At 37.1% G+C, this 18,809-nt stretch overlaps 2 long non-coding RNA genes across 22 annotated transcripts in view; one reads left to right on the top strand and one right to left on the bottom strand.

Moving 5' to 3' along the window:
* LOC145509733 (uncharacterized) overlaps positions 1 to 18,809 on the top strand; it is a 1,421,207-nt gene that overhangs the window by 1,029,273 nt on the left and 373,125 nt on the right. The window lies entirely within an intron of this gene.
* On the bottom strand, positions 2,996 to 13,323 carry LOC145509741 (uncharacterized). Its single transcript, XR_014056375.1, has 3 exons — positions 11,296 to 13,323; positions 7,949 to 8,024; positions 2,996 to 4,175 (listed from the first exon to the last, which is right to left on the bottom strand). It is a non-coding gene; the product is annotated as an uncharacterized LOC145509741 (long non-coding RNA).

Here is an 18,809-nt window from a genome sequence, read left to right on the forward strand (position 1 = left end):
GAATTATGTCAGTGGCTCCCAAGTGCCTGTGGATTAAATTTAGACTCCTTGGCATGACATTTAAGGTCCCACACAATTTGGGGCCAGCTCCTAACCAGTCCCATCATGCATTCCAACCCCATTCTGCTTCCCCATACCAATTAGCATTCCTTGAACTGGTCCTACTTCCACACCTCTGGCTCTTAAAACCGTCTTTGCCTCTCTTTTTGTGTTGGGAAATGTTTTTCTGGACATCTGAGCAAGAATTCCAATTACTAGGTGTACAATCAAGTAGAAATTAAAGATTTTGGTTCTAGCATCTTAGCTGACCTCACTACTCACTTGGATCATGAGTTAAAAGCAAGAAAAGAATTCAGCCTTCCTGAAGAATCCTTTCCTTACCTCTATGGATCATATAAATCCATATATACCCTTTAGACTATTCGCACAATGAAAGAACAACCTGTTGTAGCTGAAACAATAAATCAGTAAGCACACTGACAATCCACTGTTTTGACTGCATTTTTGTTCTCCTGATGTTTTTCACTTAACTGACATAATATCCCAGTTACATTTTCATGGCTAGCCACACCTTCCTCAGAGAGATGATGTGAGACAGGGGCCCATATAGCTTCCAGGATAATTTGAAGTCTTTTGTTTCATGTTATATTGAATTTCATCAGACTGATTTCTGACTACCTGTCATGAATGTTTCTTTTGTTCATTAGAATGTAAGATTAGGGTTGGTTTAAAATTCCCTTTGGTGAATTGTTAAGAACTGTGAAATGTTATCAAAAGGTCACTGAAATACATGTGCCAGTAGCTATTAAAGTTAATAGACAGCATGGCCAATTCTATATCTGGAAAATGGCCCAGTCAAGAATGCAGATACTATATCACCAATTCATTCAGCAAAGGAGATCAAGGTCCACTGTGCTAAGTCTAGGAATATAAAAATAAATGCAACATACTCTCTTCCCTTAAGAAGCTTATAGTTAAAGGAAGGAAACAGCCAGATTAACAAACCATAGCTTTCCGTATTGTAAATAATGCTTATAAGGTGTGCATCTACATAGAGGGTAATCAAGAGAGGCCCCAACAAGAAAAGAAACAAAAGTAATTTTAAACTGAGTCAAAGGATTTCATGTAGTTGAAAATCTGGCTTGCTTTGGAGAACTGATTCTCAAAGTGATGTCTTCATACCAACATCATCAGCATCATCTAGGCACTTGTGAGAAATGCACATTTGAGCCCCCATTAAGCCCTCCCGAATAAGATACTCTAGAAGTGAGACCCCACCCTCTATGTTTTAGCATGCCTTCTGGATTACTCTGATACACACTTGAGTTTAATAGTCACTAATTTAATGCAGGGCTTCCCTGGTAGCTCAGACATTAAAGAATCTGCCTGCAATGCAGGAGACCTGGGTTCGATCCCTGGGTTGGGAAGATCCCCTGGAGGAGGGAATGGCAACCCACTCCAGTTTCTTGCCTGGAGAATCCGCATGGACAGAGGAGGAAGCATAGTCCAGCATAACTGGTGTCAAAAGAATGGGCATGGAGGGAGGAGTTGAGGACCACAGAGAATGAGGACTGTAGGTTGAGGACAGATTGTAATAATCCTCAATAATTTGATACAAAGTTAAAAGTTTATCCTCTAGATTCTGGGGAGACATTCAAATGTTCTAACTAGGAAACTATGATAATTAGATATGTGATTTTAGAAAAATAGGTGTGGTAGCCCCACAGTCAGTTTCTCCCATCAGGTAGCTTCCATAAGCCTCTTATCCTTATCCATGAGGGGAGACAGAATGAAAACCACAGTCACAGAAAACTAACCACACCGATCACATGGACCACAGCCTTGTCTAGCTCAAAGAAACTATGAACCATGCCATGTAGGGCCACCCAAGACGGACGGGTCATGGTGGAGAGTTCTGACAAAACATGGTCCACTGGAGAAGCAAATGGCAAACCACTTCGGTATTCTTGCCTTGAGAACGCCATGAATAGTATGAAAGGCAAAAAGTATAACACTGAAAAATGATCTCCCCAGGTCGGTAGGTACCCAAAATGCTACTGGAGAAGAATGGAGAAATAACTCCAGAAAGAATGAAGACACAGAGCCAAAGAAAAAACAACACCCAGAAGTGGATGGGACAGGGGATGGAAGTAAAGTCCATTGCTGTAAAGAGCAATATTGCATAGGAACCTGGAATGTTAGGTCCAGGAATCAAGGCAGGTTGGAAGTGGTCAAACAGGAGATGGCAAGAGTGAACATCTTCATTTTAGGAATCAGTGAACTAACATGTACTGGAATGGGTGAATTTAACTCAGATGACCATTATATCTACTACTGTGGACAAGAATCCCTTAGAAGAAGAGGGTCCAAAATGCAGTACTTGGGTGCAGTCTCAAAAACAACAGAATAATCTCTGTTCGTTTCCAAGGCAAACCATTCAATATCACAGTAATCCAAGTCTATGCCCCAACCAGTAATGCTAAAGAAGCTGAAGTTGAATGATTCTATGAAGACCTACAAGACCTTCTAGAACTAATACCCCCAAACAATGTCCTCTTCATTTTAAGTGACTGGAATGCAAAAGTAGGAAATCAAGAGCTACCTGGAGTAACAGGCAAATTTGGCCTTGGAGTACAAAATGAAGCATGTTAAAGGCTAACAGAGCTTTGTCAAGAGAACACACTGGTCATAGCAAACATCCTCTTCCAACAAGACAAGAGAAGGTGCTACACATGGACATCACCAGATGGTCAATACCAAAATCAGGTTGATTATATTCTTTGCAGCCAAAGATGGAGAAGCTCTATAGTGTCAGCAAAAACAAGACTGGAAGCTGACTGTAGCTCAGATCATGAACTCCCTATTGCCAAATTCAGACAGAAATTAAACAAAGTAGAGGAAACCACTAGACCATTCAGGTATGACCTAAGTCAAATCCCTTATGATTACACAGTGGAAGTGACAAGTAGATTCAAGGGATTATGTCTGATAGACAGAGTGCATGAAGAACTATGGACAGAGGTTCATGACATTGTACAGGAGGCAGGGATCAAGACCATCCCCAAGAAAAAGAAAGGCAAAAAGGCAAAATGGTTGTGTGACGAGGCCTTACAAATAGCTGAGAAAAGAAGAGAAGCTAAAGGCAAAGAGAACAGGAAAGATATACCCATTTGAATGCAGAGTTCCAAAGAATAGCAGGCAGAGGTAAGAAAACTTTCCTCAGTGATCAATGCAAAGAAAGAGAGGAAAACAATAGAATGGGAAAGACTAGAGATCTCTTCAAGAAAATTAGAGATACCAAGGGAACATTTGATGCAAAGAAGAGTACAATAAAGGACAGAAGTGGTATGGACCTAACAGAACAGAAGATATTAAGAAAAGGTGGCAAGAATACAGAGAAGAACTATACAAAAAAGATCTTCATGACCCAGATAACCATGATGGGGTGATCACTCACCTAGAGCCAGACATCCTGGAATGGGAAGTCAAGAGGGCCTTAGGAAGTATCACTATGAAAAAAGCTAGTGGAGATTATGGAATTCCAGTTGAGATATTTCAAATCCAAAAAGATGATGTTGTGAAAGTGCTGCACTCAATATGACAGAAAATCTGGAAAACTCAGCAGTGGCCACAGGACTGGAAAAGCTCCCTTTTCATTCCAATCCCAAAGAAAGGCAATGCCAAAGAATGTTCAAACTACCTCACAATTGCACTCCTCTCACACACTAACAAAGTAATGCTCAAAATCCTCCAAGCCAGGCTTCAACAGTACGTGAACCGTGAACTTCCAGATGTTCAAGCTGGATTTAGAAAAACAGAGGAACCAGAGATCAAATTGCCAACATCTGCTGGATCATCAAAAAAGCAAGAGAGTTTCAGGAAAACATCTATTTCTGCTTTATTGACTACACCAAAGCCTTTGACTCTGTGGATCATAACAAACTGGAAAATTCTTCAAGAGATGGGAATACCAGACCAACTGACCTGCCTCCTGAGAAATCTGTATGCAGGTCAAGAAACAACAGTTAGAACTGGACATGGAACAACAGACTGGTTCCAAATCGGGAAAGGAGTATGTCAAGGCTGTATATTGTCACCCTGCTTGTATAACTTACATGCAGAGTACATCATACAAAATGCCAGGCTGGCTGAAGCTCAAGCTGGAATCAAAAATGCTGGGAAAAGGGGGGCGGGGATAAGATGGCGGAGGAATAGGACGGGGAGACCACTCTCTCCTCCACAAATGTATCGAAAGAACATCTAAACGCTGACCAAACTTCACAAAACTACTTCTGAAGGCTGGCTGAGGACTTCAGGCTTCTCAAGTGCACATGGAACTTTCTCCAGGATAGATCACATCCTGGGCCATAAATCTAGCCTTGGTAAATTCAAAAAAATTGAAATCATCCCAGCCATCTTCTCTGACCACAATGCAGTAAGATTAGACCTCAATTACAGGAAAAAAACTATTAAAAGTTCCAACATATGGAGGCTAAACAACACGCTTCTGAATAACCAACAAATCACAGAAGAAATCAAAAAAGAAATAAAATTATGCATGGAAACGAATGAAAATGAAAACACAACAACCCAAAACCTATGGGACACGGTAAAAGCAATACTAAGGGGAAGGTTCATAGCAATACAGGCGTACCTCAAGAAACAAGAAAAAAATCAAATAAATCAACTAACTCTACACCTAAAGCAACTAGAGAAGGAAGAAATGAAAAACCCCAGGGTCAGTAGAAGGAAAGAAATCTTAAAAATTAGGGCAGAAATAAATGCAAAAGAAACAAAAGAGACCATAGCAAAAATCAACAAAACTAAAAGCTGGTTTTTCGAGAAGATAAACAAAATTGATAAGCCATTAGCCAGACTCATCAAGAAACAAAGGGAGAAGAATCAGATCAACAAAATTAGAAATGAAAATGGAGAGATCACAACAGACTCCACAGAAATACAAAGGATCATAGAGACTACTACCAACAGCTATATGCCAATAAAATGGACAACTTGGAAGAAATGGACAAATTCTTAGAAAAGTATAACTTTCCAAAACTGAACCATGAAGAAATAGAAGATCTTAACAGACCCATCACAAGCACGGAAATCGAAACTGTAATCAGAAATCTTCCAGCAAACAAAAGCCCAGAACCAGACGGCTTCACAGCGGAATTCTACCAAGAATTTAGAGAAGAGCTAACACCTATCCTACTCAAACTCTTCCAGAAAATTGCAGAAGATGGTAAACTTCCAAACTCATTCTATGAGGCCACCATCACCCTAATTCCAAAACCAGACAAAGATGTCACAAAAAAGGAAAACTACAGGCCAATATCACTGATGAACATAGATGCAAAAATCCTTAATAAAATTCTAGCAAACAGAATCCAACATCATATTAAAAAGATCATACATCATGACCAAGTGGGCTTTATCCCAGGAATGCAAGGTTTTTTTAACATCCGCAAATCAATCAATGTAATACACCACATTAACAAATTGAAAGAAAAAAACCATATGGTTATCTCAATAGATGCAGAAAAAGCCTTTGACAAAATTCAGCATCCATTTATGATTAAAACCCTCCAGAAAGCAGGAATAGAAGGAACATATCTCAACATAATAAAAGCTATATATGACAAACCCACAGCAAACATTATCCTCAATGGTGAAAAATTGAAAGCATTTCCCCTAAAGTCAGGAACAAGGCAAGGATGCCCACTTTCACTACTACTATTCAACATAGTTTTGGAAGTTTTGGCCACAGCAATCAGAGCTGAAAAAGAAATAAAAGGAATACAGATAGGAAAAGAAGAAGTAAAACTCTCACTGTTTGCAGACGACATGATTCTCTACATAGAAAACCCTAAAGACTCTACTAGAAAATTACTAGAGTTGATCAATGAATATAGTAAAGTTGCAGGATATAAAATTAACACACAGAAATCCCTTGCATTCCTATACTCCAATAATGAGAAAACAGAAAGAGAAATTAAGGAAACAATACCATTCACCATTGCATCAAAAAGAATAAAATACTTAGGAATGTATCTACCTAAAGAAACAAAAGACTTATATATAGAAAACTATAAAACACTGATGAAAGAAATCAAAGAGGACACAAACAGATGGAGAAATATACCGTGTTCATGGATTGGAAGAATTAATATAGTGAAAATGAGTATACTACCCAAAGCAATCTATAGATTCAATGCAATCCCTATCAAGCTACCAATGGTATTTTTCACAGAACTAGAACAAATCATCTCACAATTTGTATGGAAATATAAGAAACCTCGAATAGCCAAAGCAATCTTGAGGAAGAAGAATGGAACTGGAGGAATCAACCTGCCTGACTTCAGGCTCTACTACAAAGCCACAGTCATCAAGACAGTATGGTACTGGCACAAAGATAGAAATATAGATCAATGGAACAAAATAGAAAGCCCAGAGATAAACCCACGCACCTATGGACACCTTATCTTCGACAAAGGAGGCAAGAATATTCAATGGAGAAAAGACAATCTCTTTAACAAGTGGTGCTGGGAAAACTGGTCAACCACTTGTAAAAGAATGAAACTAGAACATTTCCTAACACCGTACACAAAAATAAACTCAAAATGGATTAAAGATCTAAATGTAAGACCAGAAACAATAAAACTCCTAGAGGAAAACATAGGCAAAACACTCTCCGACATAAATCACAGCAGGATCCTCCATGACCCACCTCCTAGAATATTGGAAATAAAAGCAAAAATAAACAAATGGGACCTAATTAAAATTAAAAGCTTTTGCACAACAAAGGAAACTATAAACAAGGTGAAAAGACAGCCTTCAGAATGGGAGAAAATAATAGCAAATGAAGCAACAGACAAACAATTAATATCAAAAATATACAAGCAACTTCTGCAGCTGAATTCCCGAAAAATAAACGACCCAATCAAAAAATGGGCCAAAGAACTAAACAGACATTTCTCCAAAGAAGACATACAGATGGCTAACAAACACATGAAAAGATGCTCAACATCACTCATTATTAGAGAAATGCAAATCAAAACCACAATGAGGTATCATTTCACACCAGTCAGAATGGCTGCTATCCAAAAGTCTACAAGCAATAAATGCTGGAGAGGGTGTGGAGAAAAGGGAACCCTCTTACACTGTTGGTGGGAATGCAAACTAGTACAGCCACTATGGAGAACAGTGTGGAGATTCCTTAAAAAACTGGGAATAGAACTGCCATATGACCCAGCAATCCCACTGCTGGGCATATACACCGAGGAAACCAGAATTGAAAGAGACGCGTGTACCCCAATGTTCATCGCAGCACTGTTTACAATAGCCAGGACATGGAAGCAACCTAGATGTCCATCAGCAGACGAATGGATAAGGAAGCTGTGGTACATATACACAATGGAATATTACTCAGCCATTAAAAAAAATACATTTGAATCGGTTCTACTGAGATGGATGAAACTGGAGCCCATTATACAGAGTGAAGTAAGCCAGAAAGAAAAACAACAATACAGTATACTAATGCATATATATGGAATTTGAAAGATGGTAACGATAACCCTATATGCGAGACAGAATAAGAGACACAGATGCATGGAACAATTTTATGGACTCTGAGGGAGAAGGTGAGGGTGGGACGTTCTGGGAGAATAGCATTGAAACATGTATATTATCATATGTGAAACAGAACACCATTCCATGTTCGATGCATGAGACAAGGGCTCAGGGCCGGGGCAATGGGATGATCCAGAAGGATGGGATGGGGAGGGAGGTGGGTGGGAGGTCCAGGAGGGGGAACACATGTAAACCCATGGCTGATTCATGTCAATGTATGGCAAAAACTATTGCAATGTTGTGAAGTGATTGGCCCCCAACTAAAATAAATAAATTTATAAATAAAAAAATAAAAAAATTAAAAAAAAAAAAATGCTGGGAAAAATATCAATATCCTCAGATATGCAGATGGCACCACCCTTATGGCAGAAAGCAAAGAAGAACTAAAGATCCTCTTGAAGAAAGTGAAAGAGGAGAGTGAAAAAGCTGGTTTAGAGCTGAACATTGAGAAAACTAAGATCATGGCATCCAGTTCCATCACTTCATGGCGAATTGATGGGGAAACAATGGAAACAGTGAGAGACTATTTTGGGGAGCTCCAAAATCATTGTAGATGGTGAGTGCAGCCATGAAATTAAAAGACGCTTGCTCCTTGGAAGAAAAGCTATGACCAACCTAGACAACATACTGAAAAGCAGGGACATTACTTTGCTGACAATTTCATATAGTCAAAACTATGGTTTTTCTAGTAGTCACATATGGATGTGAGAGTTGGGCTATAATGAAAGCTAGTGCCCAAGAATTGATGCTTTTGAACTGTGGTGTTGGAAAAGACTCTTGGGAGTCCCTTGGACTTCAAGGAGATCAAACTAGTCAATCTAAAGGAAATCAGCCCTGAATATTCATTGGAAGGACTGAAGGATGCTGAAGCTGAAGCTGCAGTACTTTTTCCACCTGATGTGTAGAACTGACTCATTTGAAAAGACCCTTATGCTGGGAAAGATTGAAGGCAGGAGAAGGGGACGATAGAGGATAAGATGGTTGGATGGCATCACCAACGCAATAGACATGAATTTGAGTAGGCTCCAGGAGTTGGTGATGGACAAGGAAGCTTGTCATGCTGCAGTCCATGCGGTCATAAAGAATCAGACACAGCTGAGTGACTGAACTGAACTGAACTGAACAGCTTAGAAGTCAGAATATAGAGGCAGTAGGAGAAATAAGAGACCACTGTAAAAGTTTAAGCTAGTGGAGTTTTGAGCCTGAATTAAATATCCAGTAGCATTGAGAATGGAGAAGAAGAGAGAGATTTGAGTCTTATAGGATATGTAATTGCCATTACTATTTCTTTGACTAAATATCTAGATTCATCTGCTTTCATGTTAGGTACATTTTGTCTTTCATAACTGAATGTTCAAACCAATTTTAAACGGACTGCTGCTGTTGCTGCTGCTGCTAAGTCGCTTCAGTCATGTCCAACTCTGTGTGACCCCATAGACGGCAGCCCACGAGGCTCCTCCATCCATGGGATTCTCCAGTCAAGAACACTGGAGCAGGTTGCCATTTCCTTCTCCAGTGCATGCATGCTAAGTCGCTTCAGTCGTGTCTGACTCTGTGTGACCCTATGGACAGCAGCCCACCAGGCTCCTCCGTCCACAGGATTCTCCAGGCAAGAATACTGGAGTGGGTTGCCATTGCCTTCTCCATTAAATGGACTGAGGAAGAGCAAATACTTCTCAAGTTGGTAGTTGAGGTGAGAAATGAAAGAACACTTGAAGGAGAGGTACATTTTTAGGTTTTAGTTTGGGTGTCTTGTCATGTTTGTTAAAATACATATAGCAGAGGTCAAGTGGAATATTTATATTCATATTTCTGTTGCTTTTTAAAATCCTGCTTTCATTTTAGGAGTACCCTAGTTTTTTTTAAAAAATGACATTACATATTCTATATGAATATCAGTTCACAATGAAAACTCCAGATAAAGATTTGGTTATCTGTATTATCATATTCATTTGATATATCTTGTTAGGAATGACTGTAGTAAATGGCAACTCTGCTTTCAAATTTATGTCATGATTTTGCTTAACTGAGAATTATGTAGATGGAAAGGTTACTAGTATAACTACTTGTAACTTCCTTAGATACTGTTTTGTGGTATTTGATTCTGAAGACTTTTAAAAAATAATTCTGGGTAGATTACTAAAATATCCAATTACAGTCAAGTGGGAAGAGTATTTTTTAGCATCAGTCCCATTCATCTTTATTTGATCCAGGGGAGAAATTTTTTTTTTGGTACAGATTTATATTCTCCATATGAGCACAGTTCAACACATGGAACATAGAAGGTAGAGCCAATCATTTCAACCACCTCATGATGGCAGGTTGACTAAAGCACTCCATTCTTGTCTCATGCATGGATTTGAATTTTCTCTCTTCTCTATCTACCTCCAAAATTTACTCACTGGAAGAGGGTGCCAAAACCATGTCTCCAAAATCTCAGTTGCTGCTCTTACAGTCAAAAGAGTGTGAAAGGACCTTGAGAATTATAGTCCCCTCAGAGCAGCACAACACTGTCTTATATTTATAATTTGGTGATGACCCCATAACCACCGGGTAAAGAGGGGTTCTATGTCTTCTCTGATTTGAACAAACTGCAGCATGGTAGTCAAGGCTACTAAGTCAAGGTAGTCAAGGTAGTCAAGGCTACAGAGCTCTATTAGCTATTAGGTACATGAATTTGGGGGGAGTTGCTTAGCCTTGTTTTTAATGGGGAAAAAATTCCTCCACTGGTCATGGGAATAAAGAGCTAAAGTAGAAATTTTTGTATTATGCGTTCATATTATTATTAGAGTAGTTGTTATTCTTGTCCTTATGCTGTACACCAAGTCTCCAGAATCCTGGCCTTGCATACTGGAAGGGACCCATATCCTGGGTTTAGAATCTATTCTGAAGTATTATTTCTTTAAAGAGACATAGAGGATTATATCAACCTGTATATTTCAGCATTGTCTTTGTTTATCAGTTCAGTTCAGTCGCTCAGTCGTGTCCGACTCTTTGCGACCCCATGAATTGCAGCACGCCAGGCATCTCTGTCCATCACCAACTCCCGGAGTCTACCCAAACCCATGTCCATCGAGTCGGTGATGCTATCCAACCATCTCATCCTCTGTCATCCCCTTCTCCTCCCGCCCCCAATCCTGCCCAGCATTAGGGTCTTTTCCAATGAGTCAACCCTTCGCATGAGGTGGCCAAAGTATTGGAGTTTCAGCTTCAACATCAGACCTTCCAATGAACACCCAGGATTGATCTCTTTTAGGATGGATTGATTGGATCTCCTTGCAGTCCAAGGGACTCTCAAGAGTCTTCTCCAACACCACAGTTCAAAAGCATCAATTCTTTGGCGCTCAGCTTTCTTCACCGTCCAACTCTCACATCCATACATGACCACTGGAAAAACCATAGCCTTGACTAGACGGACTTTTGTTGGCAAAGTAATGTCTCTGCTTTTAAATATGCTATCTAGGTTGGTCATAACCTTCCTTCCAAGGAGTAACCGTCTGTTAATTTCATGGCTGCAGTCACCATCAGCAGTGATTCTGGAGCCCAAAAAAATAAAGTCTGATACTGTTTCCACTGTTTCCCCATCTATTTCCCATGAAGTGATGGGACCAGATGCCATGATCTTAGTTTTCTGAACGTTGAGCTTTAAGCCAACTTTTTCACTCTCCTCTTTCACCTTCATCAAGAGGCTCTTTAGTTTATAGGCTCCACCATAATATTTATCATTCACTTGAATTTTGAGATTCAACATTATCCCCTGCGATGTTTGAGTTTGTTACTAATTCACCTCATTTCAACAGCAGATTTTTAGAATATCTATACAGTAGGATATAAAAGTACAGACAGATTGTTTTACATGCTTGATTTCCTTTGAAAGCACTGTAGAGATGCTGTAGGTTTGGTTTCATACCATTGCAATAAAGCAAATATCACAATAAAGTGTACCACGCAAACTTTTTGGCTTCCTAGTGCTTGTAAAAATTATACTTACTCTATACTATGGTCTACTAAGTTTGCAATAGCATTATATCTTTTAAAATGTACATACTTTAAAAATACTCTGTTGCTTAACAAAATGGTAGCCATTATCTGACAATGCAGGATTGCCACAAATCTTCAATTTTTAAAAGACACAGAATCTTTGAAGCACAACAAAATGTTATGCCTGTATCTTGAATATTTCTTTATGCTTACCACTGATTAATTTTTCCTAGTATTTGTATAAGTATTTATGATAATATCTCATCAAATATCTCAGTTGACTTTCACAGCACTCCAATAGGAAAAAATTACTCAGGAACTTCTTTTTTCCTTTTACTAGAGATTGAAAAATTCTGTATGTATTACTTTTAGATTTCAATCAGTTGGGCTCAGCTCATGACTACAAACTATCCCCATTATTTGAAATTTTAATCCATATGGCAAAAGTGTGCCCAATTCATTGTAGTTAGCAACTGAATGAATCAAACTAATAGTCTGTCCAAATATGAATGTCTGAAGGATGTCTGTGTCTTATTTGAATATCAAGTTTTGTTAATCCTCGTTCTCTCATTGTGTTCTAAAATGTGCCTCTTACTTAAAATTATCTGGAAGATAATGATAACTTTTCCTTGAACTTGACCTATTGAACATTTGCCAGAATTTCTATATTTGACTTTTCTATCTTACAGTTAAACTACTTCTCCTTAAAGAGAATCCCCTTTAATAGGCTATTAGAAAGGAACCCTCAAGCATATACCCTTTTGGGATAATAGTCTCTAAATTGCTATTTCTCATTTCCTAAATATGAACATCATTAAATCAAAAGCTTTAAAACTATGTATTAAACCATGTCCTTCTACCATGGTAACTCTATTTCCTTGTTTTCATACTGGAATTTTAGACCTCAGATACTATTTTTATGGAGAAAATTCTTAAATGAAACTTTGTTACCACTTAAAGGTAGACGTATTTTTTTTGTTCTCATATGATCCACTTAAACTCAACATCAAAGTGAACGATGGACTCATTTTGGGAAGAAAATATATTCCATAGACCATAATTCCCCAAGACTTTTATTTATTTGATTTCTGCTCGTTGAGATCATGGCCTCATGACATGCAATTCTCAGTTCTGTGAGCCTCCCAGGAAATGGCATTCATAAAAATCATTTCACAGCAGACTTCAATGCCAACCCAACAATAAAATATTCCAGCACATTCTCACACCGAAGGCAACACGGACAGCCACTGCTCTTTTCTTTTTACATTGAAAAGATATCTTTTGGTAAAGACATCAAAGGTATCTGCAGAGCAGACTACATAGCAGCCTCTTTTTAGTAGAGGTGTCCTTGAATGTCAAACTCCAATATAGTCTAATTGGAACTTTAATAATTCCAGCTACTAGATATTTAAAGATACTATCAATGCACGAATCCCTGCAATTCCTTTTTTTCAAATGAAGAAGTAATTTTGAATATAAAATTGAAGGGAATGTGTATCCATAAAATGTAAGTGGATCTTCAATGCACCTGATTCTTCACTTCTCTCAAAGCCAACCATGAAACCATCCCTCTAGTTGTCCTAGGGGGAGAAAAAATCCTCTACTTCACTTATTCTCTGATGAGTTTCTTTCCACCATGGATTCTCTATACCTTAAAGTCCTTTAGTTCCTTCCTATTCCACAATCCCACCTTATTCCCCTTACCTTCGAGTGTGGTATATTTAGTCATCCATTGGATGACATCGTATTTCACTTTCTTTGGGACTAGAGAAGGAAAAGCTGTTCTGATTCAGAGAGGAGCCTCTACAAGATATTGAGAATCTTGAAAATAGACTTCTTTTGGAATATCTCCTGTGCTTTACAATATGAATCACAAATAAGAAAAAAATCAGGGTTCCTTTGTCTCATTTTATAATGTTAAGTAAGTTTGTTTTGCTGTGTTTAGGTGAGAGGCAAGGGGCTAAATTTTTAGGAACACATTTATCAAATTGTTTGCACATATAACCTGGATTTATTGTGTAACTTCTAGTAAATTGTTCAACTTATTTTGTCTTTATACACACAATGGTAATCACAAATAGAAAACTACTAAACATGTTGCTATGTTTGAAGGAGTTTATTGGAAAGCTAATCTGATGAATTAAGGTAAATGAGGGCTTTATCAAAAATGTAACTTGAGCTATAGTAAACAGCTTCGAAACAGTGGAAAGACACAGGTACTAGGCACTATAGTTTCTGATCTTTTATACTTTTACACTGACTGTTTGACACATTTGGACACAGGGCAAAGCCTTTTTGGGCAGTGCTTTCCTTATCTGCAAAAATGAACATGTTTGAGGGTAAGAGTTTCCATGTTTCTAGATTCAAAATTCTGATTTGAAACTCAGAAAAGTAATTTTCATGATGACTCTTAATATTTCCTTTTTAACTCTAAAATTAATCAATTTTTCTTTCATATCTTATTATTCACATATGACACAAATCTTAAAAAAAGTAGTAAATCAAATTTAAACTCAGTTTTAAATTTGATATCATCCATACCTGCCTAGAATCTGGTGATTGATTCTCATGGTCTTTCATATCTCCAGCATTTTTGCAAAAGACTGAGTAAATTAGAGGTACATTTATTCAATCACTTAAGGACATTTATTGACTCCTGGTGAGATTTCCCAGGTAGCGGTAGTGGTAAAGAACTGTCTGCCAATGCAGGAGACATAAGAGACAAGGGTTTGATTCCTGGGTTGGAAAGATCCCCTGGAGGAGGATATGGCAACTGACTCCAGTATTCTTGCCTGGAGAATTCCATGGACAGAGGAGCCTGGTAGGTTACAGTTCATGGGGTTGCAAAGAGTCAGATACAACTGAAACAACTTAGCATGCACCCGTTGACTCCTGGTATCTTTTATTTCTATTTATTTTTCCTAAAACATTTAAAAGCAAGTTGCAGTTAACATGACCCTTCACTTCATAATATTTCAGTGAATATCACCTAAAAATATAAACTACTGGTATAACCACAACACTATGGTTATGCCTAATGAAAAAAGCAATAGTAATTCAAAAGAATCTTCTTAATACTGTGCCACATTTACATTTATCCTGTTATTCCCAAAATAACTTTTACAGCTGGGTTGTTTTTCATTCTAGTATCCAGTCAAGATTCATAAATTGCATTTGACTGTTATGTTTCTTTTCTTTCTTTAAATCTAGAACAGTGGCTGGAGAAGGCAATGGCACCCCACTCCAGTACTCTGACTGGAAAATCCCATGGACGGAGAAGCCTGGTGGGCTGCAGTCCATGGGGTTGGTAAGAGTCAGACACGACTGAGCGACTTCACTTTCACTTTTCACTTTCATACATTGGAGAAGGAAATGGCAACCCACTCCAGTGTTCTTGCCTGGAGAATCCCAGGGACGGGGGAGCCTGGTAGGCTGCCGTGTATGGGGTCGCACAGAGTCGGACACGACCGAAGCAACTTAGCAGCAGCAGCATCAGAACAGTGGCAAGTGAAAGTGAAGTCGCCCAGTCGTGTCTGACTCGTAGTGACCCCATGGACTACAGCCCACCAGGCTCCTCCGTCCATGGGATTTTCCAGGCAAGAGTACTGGAGTGGGGCGCCATTGCCTTCTCCTTCTTGACACTATTCTTACCTAAAACTGCTGATTTCATGAAGGATGTTTAGTTTTGTACATTAAAGTTACTTAAATGTATCATTCTTTATGTGTAGTTACACAACAATTAGATATAATCAAGCCAATTTTTTACAGATTATAATCAATTAAAGGGTTTGAACTTTCTTCATCAATTTTCTTTTCATCAAATTTAATTTTTGAATATGTAAAATTTTATGTTATTCAGAAGACAAACAATATGAAAAATGTATTCTCAAATAAATTTCCCCTGACATCACTGTATCCTCAGTCACCCTTAGATAAACATTATTTGTTTCTGTTTTATCTTTGTGTATTTCTTTTTGTAAAAGTAAGTTCATCACACTATATATCCTTTTGTACCTTGTTTTTTAAACTTATTTATGTATCCTCTAAATCAATTAGTATCATAAGAAACGTTTTTAGTTTTGTTTGTTGGTTTAATGACTACATAGTGTTACATTGGAGAAGGAAATGGCAACCCACTCCAGTATTCTTGCCCAGAGAATCCCATGGGCATGGTACCTGGTGAGCTACAGTCCACGGGGTCGCAAAGAGTCGGACATGACTGAAGCGACTTAGCGCAGTGTTATATTGTATGGATACAACATAGATATTCACCTGTCTCCTTTGCGCATGCTATTTCATGTTTCTATAGCTGTGTGTTTTAGATTTGGGCCATTCAAGTAAGTATGTAATGGTTTTGCATTGCTATTTTAATATACAATTCCATAATGACATGTAATATTGTAAATATTTGTGAATGCTTATTGAAATTGTATATCTTCTTTGGTAAGCTGTCTCTTCAAATATTTTGTATATTTTTAAGTATGATCAGTTGTTTCCTTATTGTTGAGTTTTAAGCATTTATAGTTTTGTGTTTTATATTTAGGAGTCTGATCCATTTTGGGCCAATTTTTGCCAACACAGTAAGATCAATGTATAGACTCATTCCTGCACCCCACTTCTTGCCATGTGAATGTCTCATTTTTCCAAAACCATTTATTGAAATGTTGAAAGATTGTCTTAGCTCCATTGTACTGCCCTTTTTCCTTGTACAAAGATCAGCTGACCATATTTATATGGTCCTATTCCAGAGCTCCTTATTACATCCAACTAACCTACTTCTCTTTTATTTTACTGCTTCTACATAATCTTGAATACTGTAGCTTTATACTAAGTCCTGAGGTCAGATGTGTCACTTCTCTGATTTTGTCCTTCTCCTTCAATGATAAGCTGACTATTTTGAGTCTTTTACCTCTCCATATAAACTTTATAATCAGTTTGTCTACACCTACAAAATAACTGAGTTTTGAGTTATTAATAGTTGAGATTTTGATTGAGGTTGCATTGAATCTATAGATCAAATTGGGAAGAACTGGTATCTTGACAATATTGAATCTTCCTATCCATGAACATGAACTATCTCCTCACTTGTTTAGGTCTTCTTTTATATCTTTCATCAGAGTTTTATTTTGTTAAATTCATTCCTAAGTATCTAATTTGGGGAGGTGTAATGTAAATGGTATTGTTTTTAATTTCAAGATTTGTTTTTCCACTGCTGGCATATAGGAAAGCAATTGCCTTTTGTATGTTAACCTTGAACCCTGAAACCTTGCTATAATCGTGTATTAGTTCCAGCATTTGTCCATTTTTTCAGATTTTCTACGAAGATAAGTATGTTACCTGCACATGAAAATAGTTTTATGTCTTCTGCCTCAGTATACATAACTTTTATTTCTTTTTTCTTGTCTAATTGCATTAGCTAGGTCTTCCAGTGTGATATTAAAAAGCAGTAATGAGAGGGACATCTTTATCTTATTCTTGATCTTAGCAGAGAAGCTTCAAGTTTCTTACCATTAAGTATGTAACATTTTGTAAATATATTTGATTAACATGAGAATGTTGCCCTCTTTTCCTAGTTTTTCTAAGAGTTTTTACCATGAAAAGGTGTTTGATTTTGTCAAATGTGTTTTCTGTACCTACTGAGATAATCATATTTTTCATTAATCTGTTGATGTGATTGACTGCATCAATTGATTTTTTAGTATTGAATCAGCCTTACATGTCAGGGATAAAACCTGCGTCATGATATATAAATGTGTTTTACATCTTGTTGGATTTGATTTACTATGATTTTGTTAAGGATTTTTTGCTTCTGTGTTCATAAGAGAGTTTTCTTATAATGTTTTCATCTAACTTTTTTATTAGGATAATGCTAACTCATATGAGGTAGGGAGTATTCCTTCTGCTCTGTCTTCTGGAAGAGATTGTATAGAATTGATATAATTTCTTCCTTAAATATTTGGTAGAATTCACCAGTAAACTCATCCTGGCTTGTTGCTTTCTATTTTGGAAAGTTATTTATTATTAATTCAATTTAATCAATAGATACAAGCCTATTCAAGTTGTGTGTTTCTTCTTGCAAGAGTTTTGGCAGATTGTGTCTTTCAATGTATTGATCCATTTCATCTAGGTTATCAAATATGTGGGCATAAAATTGTTCAGTTTTGAACAATTTTGAATAACATAAGAATATGAATAACATATTCATTTATTATTGTTTAATGTCCATGAAATTTATAATGATGATTTTGTTTCTAATATTAATTATGACTTAATATTAATGATGGTTTCATTTATAATATTTCTCTTTATTTTCAAATATTAATAATTTGTATTTCCTCTCATTTCTTAGTTCATCTAGCTAAAAACTTACCAATTTTATCGATCTTTTCAAAGAGCCAGTTTTTGGTTTCATTGATTTTCTCTTTGCAACGCCATTTATTTCTGCTCAAATTCTTAATAGTCTTTTCTTCCTGCTTCCTTTAATTTGTGCATCTTTTTATGATTTCTTAAGACAGAAACTTAAATTATTGATTTTAGATCTTTCTTCTTTTCTAATATTAATACAATACTATAGATTTCCTTGAGTACTACTTTTGCTGCATCTCAAAATTTTTGAAAAATTTTGCTTTTACTTTCATTTACTTCAAAATATTTTTAATTTCTCTGGAGATTTCTTAACTAGATCTATGTGTTATTTAGAGATATACTGCTTTATCTCTCTATATTGGGGAATTTTCTTTTTAAAGTTGTTAATTTATAGTTTAATTCCACTATGGTCTGAAGCAGATATTATGTGATTTCTATTCTGTTAAACTTGTTAAGATGGGTCAGAATGCAGTCTATCTTGGTGATATACCACAGAAGTGTGAGAAGAATGTATAATCTCCTGTTGAATGATAAGGCACTCAATAGATATCAATTATACGTGTTTGAGTTTGACTCTGAACTGATTTTCTGCCTGCTGAATCTATCCATTTCTGATAGAGAGATATTACAATCTCCATCCATCTGTTTCTCCTTGCAGCTCTAAGGTTTTGCCCCACGTATTTCAATGTCTAGTGGCCTCTTAGATCTTATCAGAAAACCAACTTTTAAACAAATATCTACTTAAAGAGACTTCAGCATTGACCCATGGTGATGGGGGAAAGGTGGAGGGAGGGCAAGAAATGCTGTCAGTGCTTAATGTTGCCAACATT

The sequence above is a fragment of the Giraffa tippelskirchi genome, chromosome 6 (genome assembly GCF_054371585.1).
Source record: "Giraffa tippelskirchi isolate mGirTip1 chromosome 6, T2T-mGirTip1v1.2.pri, whole genome shotgun sequence".
Taxonomy (NCBI): Eukaryota; Metazoa; Chordata; class Mammalia; order Artiodactyla; family Giraffidae; genus Giraffa; species Giraffa tippelskirchi.